We start from the raw sequence: 14496 nt of genomic DNA, 5'->3' as shown, positions 1-14496 counted from the left end.
TATACATTTATGCAATCATCAGATTTACAATTATTCCAACACATCATCAGGTTCTTTTTCAAATAATTATAAATATGATTTTACATCCCTATAAAAAATAAGCAATAAAATTAAGCATTAAAGATTAAAAATTAAAAATTAAAATTAAAAATTATACTTTGTAATATTAAGAATTAAAATTTATGAATTATACATTATAAATATGAATTAGTATATAAATCAACCTTCTGAATTCAAGTATATAATGTCAAATACAAATTGTAAGATATAAAATTCTACTTCAGAATAAAAATGCCTGTGATTAAATGTGAAATATAGCAAGAATTATTATTGACTTGTATTAGATACATTGTATATTTCTAGACAAATATATAAATATATGATTAATAAAACGCCAAGGTACGATATGTAGATGCATGTAACGCTGAAGGTTTGTACCTGATTGATTCGAAAAATCGTTTTCCCAAATTATTTTAATTATATAGGTATGTATGTATATATATATATATATATATATATATATATATATACGTATATGTATGTATATATATCTATATTATATATGTATATATATATATATATATATATATATATGTATATATATATGTATGAATATATATATTATATATATTATAAACATACATTATATATATATCTATATATATTATAAATATATTTACGTATACGCATATATGTGTGTGTGTGTGTGCGCGCCTGTGTATATGTGTGTGTATGTATAGTTCAGATTCATAGAAAAGCAAAAGATGAAGTCAGGTGCAGGAACAACAAGCAGGTGTATTAGTTTACGTTTGGAATGGATGCTCTTCGACAGAAAGGGATAAGAGGAAACAAATGGAGATTAAATGAAAACAAAATGCGAGAGGAGAACTGCGTTTAGCGGTTCAACACAAAATGATGGATAGATAGATAGATAGATAGATAGATAGATAGATACATGGATCGAAAACAAAACACGTATCAGACATATACTACAGCATCATACCTTTCAATGAAGTATATACACTTTATGTGATACGCATATGGTGGTTTTAACAACTAATATTTACAAGCTATCGGTTTTATAAAGAAATCTGATATAAATCATATGTTGCATTATGTTTGTGACATTAACAATTAAAATTACAAGTCTAGTATAATTTACAACCGTCTATTATTATTAATTATGAAATTAATAGCGATGCTGTAGCCATAAATTCGTTTGCGAGATTACTTTTGAGTGATGTATTTAAAATGAAACATTTTTATAAAGATTATACGTTATAGCAAAGTTGTACACATAGTCTCTTCTTTCATGTATAATTTTTCGAAATTGATTGAATCGTTAACTCATAATAACAGTAACTTAACATCAGTGTCATAACATTGATAACAATAGACATGGAATAATAGAATAAATTTTTTAAAAAAGAGAATACAGGAATTATTTAACTTGATTGGTCAGTTAAATAGCATTGGGAGTTGCTGAATATTGGACAGTTTAGGACACATGGTTTAGGTAGTTTGTAATTTTGTGTAATTTATTAAACTTCATTCATTACAGGAGACAGCGACTGACGAAATACTTCTATCTTAGAAAACATATGTAATAGACGTAGTAGGGATAGTAGCTCTAGTAGCAGCAGTGATATTTGTCGCTTAGCTAGAGATACTACTTAAATGAGGAGGCCTATGCTCAAAGTCGATTCAGTTAATGGCCATCCAATCTTTTTTTATATCGAAATATATATTGTACAAAATGTAGTTGCTATAAGAGTTAGTGAGCGTGGAATTTGAGTGAACATCTGTCACTATGGCCAAACGGTTGTGGGACCATATGCACACTTACTGATTTGCTCATACTTCGTGTTGTAGCTATCAAAGCTGTAAATATTAATTATTGTCTATGTTTCATAAAAATATTTGAAACTGAATCAAAGAAGAATACTATCTTATTTGATCATTTATTTGCAGTCACAGAGACAAAAACGTTTGAATATAGCCTACAAGTAATGAATATATAGTCTGAAACTTACGCGAGTCTTTACACTGTCGGACGAAATATTTTGCGCTATTTACCCTAATTGTACATTTCTCAGTTCTCCAATGCCGCAGAGATCAATTCCATCTTTCATTTTTCAAGCAGCAATAAACTAAACAGTACTCCAGGCTGATGGAATGGCTGGATTGTTAGGGCATCGAGGGAAAGCCATGAAGGTATTTGTTTCCGCTCTTTGTATGGTGAACACAATTCCTGGTGTAGCCTATATATGTATGAGACTTAATTCGTATTCCAGTTTAACAATGAACACGTCGTACTCATGCAGTGTTAGGGAATCCACTGTTGTTTTTTGAAATCATTCGGGTAACATCTTTGATGGTTTGAAGATCCTTGTTTACCTTCTTATAAAGGCTACTAATCTTCCATTCTGCAATAAAACAACAAAAACATAACGATGTAGAATAAATTCACCAGCAATGTATTCGAAAACAAACTAAGTATATGACATAGAAGTATAAGCGGAAGCAAATTCACTTACCGGAATTTAACGTCACCCTAGATGTGAAACACTACTTCAACTGCATTTGTAAATCTTTGATATTTTAAAACCTTCATATCAATACACGACTTATAATCCTCAATCCTGTTCATACAACGACTGGGGCAAAACTAGTCGGTATACAGCACTTACTCGGTATTACCTGTATCTTTTTGGGTTTGGTTAAATCTAATACCCTCCTCAACCTTATATATACATACATACATATATATATATATATATATATATATATATATATATATATATATATATATATATGCATGTACATACAGATATAGATAGTATGTATATATATATATATATTTATATATATAAATCGAGTGCGAATTGATGAACATAAATAGTAAATACAGAATATATAATAATTCTTATATTACAGCTCAATATGTATGTAATGATGCGAAACTCAAATTTTATCAAGAACCAAGAGAATAATAATTTTTTTCTCTCAGTATTTCAAAACTCGTGCGGTATCGTCCACGTATGATTTTTATTTATTTTTTAATACTTTGTAGTGAAAATTCATAGGATATACTTCACCTTCAAATCTGAGTACATTTTAAATTTAAAAAAGAATACGTTGACGAAATTCCTGTTTTAATATGTGAAAATATTTATTCCAGTTTTTATGGATGTTTGTCGAAATATTTTGAGGAATAAATGACATTGTTACTGATGGACAATAATGTGTTACGGAAATTTTGCATATATATGAGAAAATACATGTATGGAAAATATAGAAGTATTTTGCTGACTAAGGCCTTACACAAACTAAGTTTACCAGAAGTTCAATGTCGAAAAATATTAAAAGGTCTTTTTGCAAGAACTGCACCTTAAATCCGTAAAAAAGCACAAGGCTGTAGATGATAAATTAAATTAAGTAAAATTAATAAAAACGTTGATTAGGCAACTAGTGGCAAATGTTTTATAAAGAGCTATGTTCGTATCGGACAAATATTTATAAAAGGGTGGATTCTATTAATTCAGCTCATTATTGTACTGGTATCTATTAATTTATATTAAGGATTATGGAAAACAGAAATCTTGCATACATTCAAAATGGTTTTAGTTAGATGACGATGTAAGCAAAATTTTAAAGAAAAGTTATACAGATAGATTAAATGACGATATTGTAATCACACTATTTATTTCATACAAAATGCTATAAAATATTGTATAAAATATTCTGAATATTCAATAGATACGCTTTATCGACGATTTTAAAACCTGATTTTATTACTTTCGGTTGTCTTTTTGTCATTCTTGGTAAACAATATATAGAAATTAAATTATAGAAAACAGGATACGGTGTGAAGAAAATGGCTTAAAAACAGAGTGATATTTATTAATTTTCATATTATCTTGCTCTATGATTTTATCTTATAAACATAGTAAAATAATAGCACATTTTTCCGCATTTTCGAAACAAATTTCTAACATTAATATCGACAATCATAATTGAATGTATTTTTATATGAATAATTAATCTTGATATAATACGTATATATTGGTTTAAATATTTGGTTACGCATATCAAAAGTTAATCGATATGAGGTACATCTCTCAATCAGCCACACACTGGCGTATGTGTTATCCACATACACTTTTTGTATATAGTTGTGTACTTGATAGGTTTCTGTGCGTGAAAATATGAGTTGTGAATCTCTTACTGGAAACAACAGCAAAAAGTTATATTTAAGTGTATAATATTGTTAGGTTTGATGGAAATATTTATATATTTTCTTGTGACATTAATGCCTCAATGTCATATCGGATATACCTATCAGAATAACCTGATAGTGGGATATATTTTTCCACGAAGATATCTATAAAATCTCTAATCCAATATGCTGAGCTGTCGTAATGGTGTTTGCCATCGCAGTCAAAAGAAAATAGCATGGAATTTCTGAGAAATACGTTGGGATGAATCATCCAGCAAGGCTCTGACATTAAAATAAATAAATCAACTCATCATGAAATTTATACGCTACAGTTTCTGTATGTCTAACGACAGGTGATTGGCTTCATCAAAAATTATATTTCATTTGCATTGTTATTTATCGTTTGAAATGAGCAAGCACTCCCGTTATCACAGGTTTTACGGCTTAAAATATCTCCTTCCACAGGTCGTTCGTATCCAAATTTGAAAGCATTCACTTATAAGACCATACGTAAATGACCATAAAATATAATTTCAAGGATATTTAAAAGCTAATTCTCGGAAATCGATCTCTAGCATCATTTCTATTTGTTTTCTCTGTAATTCCACAGATCCCATTACATTTTATGTCGAGATGTAGCATTATATATTGTTTACCCATATAATTTACTTCTAGTCGTATGTCATCATTTGTTCTCTAAGCTGCAAGTTTCTGTATTGTGTCATCTACTGTAGTGACGCTTAAATTGATGATCAGTTGTTTCCAGATGAGAGGCCGATACCTTATATACTTGTACGGACCTCTTATAACTCTTGATTATAACATGAGGGATATTCCAAGTCTGATGACTTTTTAATCAATTGTTCAATTCGTGTTAATATACACATACGCACATATACAAACACACGCACACACATGCATGTATTGTGCGCGTGAGTGTGTATGTAGACGTTCGCGAGCGTGTGTGTTTATGTATATGTATATGGAGCTACATATAATTTCATACATGTATATGGTCGTAAATATATATCTAAACATATGTGCACCTTTGTGTTTACGTTTATCTCCCCAATAACTTTTGACAATCAGAGTCGGTTTGTCTAAGTCGTAACATACCTGTGCGGCAAAAAATCTGATAGTACAGGTTTAAGTGTAAGTAATGTGGTTGTTTTGTTTGACTAAGCCCTTGAAAGCAGTTTCCCAGCATGACCTCGGTCTAATGATTCAAAGGAATCATGACAGATATACATATATATATATGTGTGTGGTGCATGTAAATTGCATTTATCTCACCCTCTTCCTCACACATTTGCTTAATTTCTACAGTACTGGTATGCATATATATATATATATATATATATATATATATATGTATATATACAGTGTAATATATCGATGCATAAAATCGTGTGGCTATCAGAGAAAGCTCCTCTGCCGAACTCGACTTACAGACCTATTCATGCAGTACAGTGTAGTATAATGTAGACTTCCATGTAATTCTAGTCCAAGAGGTCTCACGGATAACACCAATTCATGAGGAGTATATCAACCATAAAATCTCAGGAGGTATTAGAAGTAAATATATTTGTTTAACCACTTGGCACTTCACACCATTAAGACTACGGCCTTTTCGTAGTCTGTTTAATGTAGTTATAATTTCAGTCTATATGAAATTATGCTAACATATCTGCACTAATATGCATGCTCCACATTATACAATTCTATATTTACTAATCAAGGCAAATAAAGTTAACGAGCACATCAGATTACCAGAACATCATGGGTACAGCAAATGTTCAACTCGGCCGTAATCCTGTGAATGACAAGTGCTTAAATAAATATTATTTCTTGCAATTTTTTCTGCACAGCTTTAGTTCTAGTACCATTTTATGTTAAAGCTGTCATATGAAAATTTACATAATATTTTGATCATATCAGAGGAGTATTTCATTGAGGCTTACGCACTTACATTGATTCATAGACAAGCATATTGTATTGCATTTATGGTATATGACAAAAATAAAGTATATAAGAGAAAGAAAGATATTGATATAAAACAGATCATGATGTCATTAATTAGGTACTGTTGGTTTAGCTTGTTCTCGTTCATCCAAAATCATGCAGATCTATATCTAAAGGCATTCCAGGAGGAACCGTTCTATTCTATCTAAGTGTAAGAAGCCTCAGCCACGCTATGTTCACTCTAAAAATATTTACTGTGTTCTAGTGACTAACACTTGATAGGATATCTCAAGTTTTTTCATTATTCTTCCTAGATGGTTTAGCTATGTGACTCACTGCGCCTTGTAGACGCGCAACTTCTTTTACAGAATGTTAGAATTTTTTTTCTTTTTCAATCCAGATTAAGAAACACTGATCTAAGTTTTCTATATCAATAGGGGCATAGTAGAGTCCAAATAAGCTAGATGATATGTAAATATCCTCTAGACGTGACACCGTTCATCAAATAAAATATTGAAAGATCTATCTTCCGAAAATAGCTGTACCCACCTGCCATATTGAAATACATTGCCTTGCTCATCTTTTCGTTTCAAATTCTCACTCACATTCTCCGCTCAAAAGTGCGACCATCATCATCGCGATCAGGACCATCATCATCATCTTCATTATCATCGTAGTCGTCGTTGTCATCGACAACGTCGTCCCTACCTTCAGTCGAACCCTGCCACCAAGATCAATTATCCAATAACATTCCTTAGAACCATCTTTCCATCCTCGTAGCTTTCACTGCCATCGAAGTCATTGTCATCAACATACCAACACAATGACCTAAACATACAAGCATACACGCACACATACGCACCCTCACACAGCCACAGACAAACAGACACGCGCACACACACACATTTACAGATAAGCATTTCTCTGTAAACCAGAAGCAAGGGAATATTTTAATAGACTATCGATAAAAGTATCATATAGCTGTTGCACCAATATGAAATTCTATCACAAATTCTATCACATATTACATAAATCCACAACATTTGTTAAAGAATCCATTTTATATTCAACGTTATGCTTTCGTTAAACCTCACTTTGGGTACTCAATCTTTCTTGGATATCTTACACTTGATTTCATATATAAAGATATTGATTACAACACAAGTCTGCTAAAGAGAACCTTTAAAAATAGTTTCGGTAACTGTATGTTACTTCATATGTTTCTGTTTCTGCAGATTCCAAATATAAATATAGCTCTTTCTCATTACTTAAGGCTTTTCAATATCTGATGACAAGATATAACTTTATTTGTCGGTAAATCCACATTGTACGACAAAATGAAATAGAAATGAATTTGGTGCATTATTTAGCAAAATATAATAACAGAAATGCAACAGGAAGGTGAAAAATAGATGTTTACAAGTGTTCTATTCAATTTTGTTTGTTATGCACCTCGAATCACTACTTTTTAAATTGGAAACTCTTTTAATTGCAAGCATTTGATGGACATTCATGATGCAGCATCAGTAATTGTTTGGAATCATATTGACATTGTCAGATTTAAAACTTCTCTTTGATGAGTCAATAGAGTCTCCATTCATTAGGGCTCTAAATAATGCTAAACGTTCCTATTAGTATTAATCTCGATGGATCTATACAATAAACCACTTGATTTCCTTGAGCGAACTAAGGAACAAATTCTGTTTCTCGGTTATTTTACCATTAAAATGATGTGTGAGGAGCTAAAGGATCTTGCATTTAAGTTTGCAACATAAAACCACTACTGATTATTTTTGTAAGTCCCAAGTCCCTCACTAAATCGTTTAATTCACACAGGTTGAATATTTGAGGTTCTTCATCTTCATTGTTATTTCTACCTGCTGACGTAGAACCTAAGCGTTTGCCTTCGAGGTCTCATGGTGGTGACGGGACTGGAGCGTCTACTCTATAGGCAACACGTCTCAATGCAGATGGGAAATTTGGATAAACAATGCTTTTTCCACTCATCGATTTTACATGAGTAAAAGTAGTAGGCATCAATCTTTGGCACTCTGAATATCATTGGAACTGCAAAGCGAAATAACCTTATTATATATTTTGTTCAGACCTTATGAGGAAATTGCTTCCCATCATTGTCTCCGAATTTCACACCAAAATAAACACAGGAAGAGTTTTTGACAAATACAGTCAGGATGTTTCTCTAACGTTTCTTTGTCGCATATGTAACAATAGATATTCGGGCTTGATTCACATCTTCTAGAAAACATCCTTGGAGGCCTCTAAAGAAAAGGAAAGGATGTTTTTAATAGCATATATTTGATTTATCATCTAAATATATACAGTATATCATTATAGAAGCATTAAAATGTCATATATTAGATAATAAAACAATGCTTGTTTCATATATATACATTGAAAAATAAAGCCTTAGAAATTTATTGAAGTAAAAAAAAAAAGATACGGATACGCTTCAACGTGACATTGGGGATGACTGAAGCTACGACGATGCAGGCCCCTGTCTGTGTAGCTGAAGTGGTTTAAACGTTGCCGGGCGCTTATTAGTTCTACTAATATATTCTATTTCAATATGACAGTTAATAGTATAGTAATAAACAATAATCAAATTATGGCATAATGCAACGTTAGGTTTTACTGATGAAATTGTGCGTTATATTTTTTTGGTACTGTTTTTAATAATCAGGTAAGAATTGATCCATTTCACCAAATCAATGTGAAACAACTTTTCGGTTGCAGATCTATGTGTTTAGAAATGGAGCATGATAATTGCATCCCGAAATATCAAGGAGACAGAGAAGAATGTCATTTATGTGTCCATTAATTATTCTAGATGTTAAGGGCTTATTAGACCCTATTAATGAAATTAAATGAGATTCTTTTCAATAGAAGCACTCATTTACATTATTATGTACGTTTTGTAATTTCAATTCACTTTGCTTCTATGCGTGAACCAGTGAAACGTATTTTACGCATTTCTTTTAAAATATTATGACGTAAATATCATATCTTTATAGCACCATCCTATTGGACAACATTAATAGTTTCCGTGTAATTATCTTTGATAAACTATATTACCTAATACACAAGCATTTAGACAAATATAATTACCTTTTTGAATAAATGTTTATAAAATCTGTCGGAGGAACTTAACATCATTGCTGCTGCTCTGTACATACGGAAAATAAAATGAAGAAATTTAGTGTTAAGATCACTCTCTAATTTGCACAACTTGCTTGCTATAGTCCAAATTCAATTATTTGTGCAACTTCATTTATTTATGTTCTCGTAACAGGACGTAAACATTGCATGGAGTCTTTAAACATGGTATAATGCTTACGCCACATAATTTCCAAGGCGTAATTATCAAGCTACAAAGAAATATCTATTATTACTGTCGATTCTAATAATGGACAGTGTTGCCAGTATTCATATCAGCAATTCTACCTCACTAATGCTAATTTATCGATAGTTTTACATCTGAGACATGATGTGCACTGCTATTAAATCCATGTATAACTTCTCTAGAGTGGCCTATGACCTAAATCATTAATTCAAAATCATGCGTCGATCGGGAAATGTAAAATAACAGAGAGATAGGTGGAGTAATACTTGTTAAGTACCTTTGTGTAATATTTGTCGAAGTATGTATAACAATTAACACTTTAAAAACTGCATTACTTTAACAATTGTACTTGTAAATGAAATATACGTAAACGTAGGCTAAACATACTTAAAGGAGTTAGGCATGTAAATGCTTTAATTTTCAAAGTGAGGGAAAATATCACCATCGTTTTGTGAGAGACATGGAAGACATCTGCAGAACTCAAATTTATTAAATACTAATTTATGTTGTGAGAAACGAGTCTCATATTTTTAAATATATTAGAAATTCTGGATATATGTCATATGAGGCATTGAGTATACTATTCTACCCCAGAAACCGCTTTCCTTGTACTTTTGGCATATTTATTGCTTCCAAGCCTAATATCTTCTTGTCCATTAATCTCATCTCTTATCGACTCATTTGACAACTGCTAAAGAGAAACACCCATGCTTTTCTATACAGTACTGAAATGTCTTCCCAACTGTTCTCGTAATTAAAATAAGCTAATTGTTCTCGAATTAGTTCTCCCGCTAATGTGTTATGAAGTCACTCATATACGTTTCCCTTCATAATATTTGTGTCCAAAACGATATCTCAACACCTTTCACTTGCAAATCTACAGTGAACCCCTGTGTCGATGTACATAAGCTGGAACAAATATTTATAATGACTAACATAACCTAAAAACCACTTCGCGATAATAAATAGAACAAAATATATATTCGCATGAATTGTACTACTTGTATTACTTTTCCTTCCCACAATGAACCCAGAGTATTTTTTCCTTTTCCACTAACATTTCAAAATCATTACAGTTTACTAACAATCTACCAACATAGCGTTATAATCATGTAAAGACATATGCTGCTCATTTTCTTTTCAACTACAGTATAACTACAGTAGGGCAACTATTAAAAAGCATAAAAAGCATCTATTTGAAATATATCAACACCGATTACGATTTCTAGAACTAAATCTACTGTAATCTTATTACGCCTTGTTGCTAATAAGTATCACTGTTGAAATATTTGGTGTAACCAAAGTTATTGACCTTGTCGTCACATATGCACTTATTCGTAACAGTTAATATAACATCCTAGCAAAACTAACAATGTATAGGAGGTATAAGGAACTTTTCGCCTACCAATCATTTTGGAGCATCAAACCTCAGTAAAATAATGAATATAATTTTACTAACTAATAAGCATGTAGCAGTAAATAACTGTTTGGATTTTAAGTGTAGAGGTTGTAGCAGCGGATGATTTGACATTCGGAACAACCCGGAGAAGACGTGTCCCCCACACTATAATAAAGTTCAATCCGTCTATTGTATTTTACATCAGGTATTTCCTGTTAGAACGCTTCTAATCAATGTGTACACTTGGGGGTCTATTCTAGGTAATTATTTGTCCAATTTGGTGTAATTCAGGTTTAAGTTAACTCTGTAGTCTCTTCTGTACATTAATATTCTACTCATATCCTTTACGCATATATACATTTAAGGACACAAAACAAACCTGACCATATTTGCCCGGTATTTTTGTAAAAGTATCATTTCTAAGAAAAAGAAAGTAACGTTCATTCCAAACTTTCACTATTTCTCTGTGAGAAATGTCATTCTAAACCTTAATCTCTGACAACAGTGTCTACAGCCCAGTTTTATCATTTCCTAAGACTGTACGTTTAGCACAGTAATACATAATCTATTCTTTTCAGGTTGCTTTGATTGAAATATTAAGTAATTCAATTATCATAAAGCAAAATTTTCCTTCTTGTCCATTTTCCCAGATAACACACAATCGTATACATGCGTACATACTCTCTCTCTCTCTCGCTCTCTATCTCCTTATCTTTCTCACTCTCTCTTTCTCACTCTCTGTCACGCTCTCTGTAGCGCTCTCTGTCGCTCTCTCTGTCGTTCTCTCTGTCGCTCTCTCTCTCTCTCTCTCTCTTTCTCTCTCTCTCACACACACACACACACACACACACACACACACACACACACACACACACATTTATTCCTTTATAATTGAACTCTACTTTATCGATGATCAGAACTAGGTGATTGAAGGAAAAGAGAAATGAGATGAATGGTTTATTTCAATTACTTTGCTATCGTCCAGCTTACTAGTTAGTTTCGATTAGACAGAATTAATCTTGAACTACTCATTCAAAAATTTCCTCTATTTTGTAGTGAGTCTGCTTAATCTATAAGGGTGAGATACTTTGTAGACTTTCCCTCGTTGGTTATGAGATTAGAAATATAACACATTTGTGAACACAGTTGAATATGTGAAAGTTTTGAATTTAATTCACGATATTGTTTCCTATTTGCATAAACATAATGTTATAATCAATAACAACAATTTTGGTAAACCAAAGCTTAAATATCTAAGCAAGTATGTTTCAGTATTTAGCGCTAATCTCAGTTTCAGAAGCTGCTGTGAATTCAGAGGAAATTTCATCTGCTTCAAATTCTGCATGCTTTCGTATTTTCATGGTTTTCACTACATCTGCAAAAGATTTAAGAAGACTTTAAGAGATAATACGCGAACAAAAACGTTGGTAACTACTCCTTTAAACAATGTATTATTGTCTGTAGAGGCTTTTTGCAAGTATCTATGCTGTTGGTAAAATCTTCTATTAACTTTTCCGTATGTCTATAATATACTAATGACTTATCCATTATGAAGTAAAATATTAGATACCGTAATGAATATTACTCTTGGTAGCTATAACTGGAAGTAATAACATCCCGTGACATCCATAAAAGCTGAACAGAATAATAGTACGGCAATCTGCAACTATTGGTTTCATAATGTAGTAAGTTTCATTTAGTCTGAAAGCCATGACACATTTATATTAACCTTTGTAACCCTGAAAACAAGATAGCTATGTTGTTATACAGAAACGTAATTTAGACTATCATTATAATTCTGAATGTTAATTATCGCCAGAGTTTCAGAAGTGTTTTTAAAAGATAAAATGATTCGGCCAGAGCAGTAATTAACAATAATTGCTTATTAGCAATAAATCATGCTATTAATGCATCCAAACATACATTCTCATCATAAAAATTATGCTGATTACATTTGGGAAACTTGATTTATCAGAAATGGAACATTGGAATTTGCGTTCATTTTAACAAGATTAGCGTTGGAAATATTCGTACATGTTTATTAATTGAAACGGAATCTTAGGTTGCGATTTGTTATTTCAATAAGAGAACAACACATGTGGTTACATTATTATAATGAAGAAAGACCATTATAAAATTGAAACATCCATCAGAACGACTGCTCTTGTCTGGTAATGTATGAAGCATACTCATTCGGAACTTAACCACCCTCAATAAAATATTTAGTACGTTTACATACAATACAAAGAACCATACAGTGATTGCTTGATAGAAATGAATAAAATCGTACGATTAATTCAATATTAGTTGTTTGTCCCAAGGTATCTTGAACAATAAGCGTTAAAATATATCCAACAAACCTTATAATAGAAATGCTGTGAATTTAATAGCAGAAAACAAGTGAATATTGGTCTGTGTATTATTGTTCACTTTCACCAGAGTAAGGATACTCTTAAGCACATGTAACTTTATAAATGCAATATACAGTAATAAATTTCAATGGTATTCATGAGGTTATAATTGACACTGATCATTGAATGTTATTGGGTAGAAAGAAAAGTAAATGATGACGCATTTGAGAATGACATATTGGTTACAGTATTAACAAAAGCATTTATGGTGGAAGACTGCAATGAAAAAATCGTTTCCTGGCAATGAGAAATTTATTTAATGATTATGTTCAGGTGGCATACAACCCTGACGAGAAATACCAATTTTCTTTCTAGAAAGTTGACCACGTGGAAGTAGTATACATACATCCATCCATACATACATGCATACATACATACATACATGAATACATGCATGCATGCATACATACATACATACATAAATGCATACATACATAAATACATACATACATACAAACATACATACATACAAACATACATACATACACATATATGTTATTTAAAACAGTTTTATTCGGTTCAATGCGGCTTAAACTTCCGCAGGTCCCTAACAGAAGCACGTCTCCTTAATGCTTTAGATTAGCGATATTCAGTAATCTAAAGCCTGAAAAATGACAGGCTTTTGTTAGAGGCGTGGGAAACTTTCAGTCACATAAACTGAATCAAATTGTGTGAAAATAATACATGTAATACGTACTAAACGTGTAAAATGCACTTTTCTTCTATTTATCTTCTCTTTCGTGCATATGCGCACTCTACTTCTATTATTATCACTTCCCTGTCTATCTCTCTCCCTCTCTTGTTCTTCATCCTTTCTGATTTTCTCTCCCAACCCTTCCCGATTCTTCTCTTCCTCTCACCGTTCCCTCTCTCTCACTCCTCCTTCTTGACCCCCTCGTCGCTGACACGTGATGAAAGGGAGTCTTTCTTTCTATTATCTGCCTTCCTATAGAGAAGACGTGATTTTTTTGTCTCTCATTCACATCTAACTAGCGTTCAAAATAACTATTTTTCTATCGCTTTAGCCTAAAAGCCCTTACCGTTTGTTTTCACTGTCTTGTTCTCACTGTCCTGTTCTTGTTTACACTTTCACCTTTCACAAAAATATCCAAATTTTATTTAATTTGCTTTGCGGGAAGGACTG

This window comes from Octopus bimaculoides, chromosome 5 (assembly GCF_001194135.2).
Source record: "Octopus bimaculoides isolate UCB-OBI-ISO-001 chromosome 5, ASM119413v2, whole genome shotgun sequence".
Lineage (NCBI taxonomy): Eukaryota > Metazoa > Mollusca > Cephalopoda > Octopoda > Octopodidae > Octopus > Octopus bimaculoides.
Note: the sequence above shows the minus strand (reverse complement) of the source record.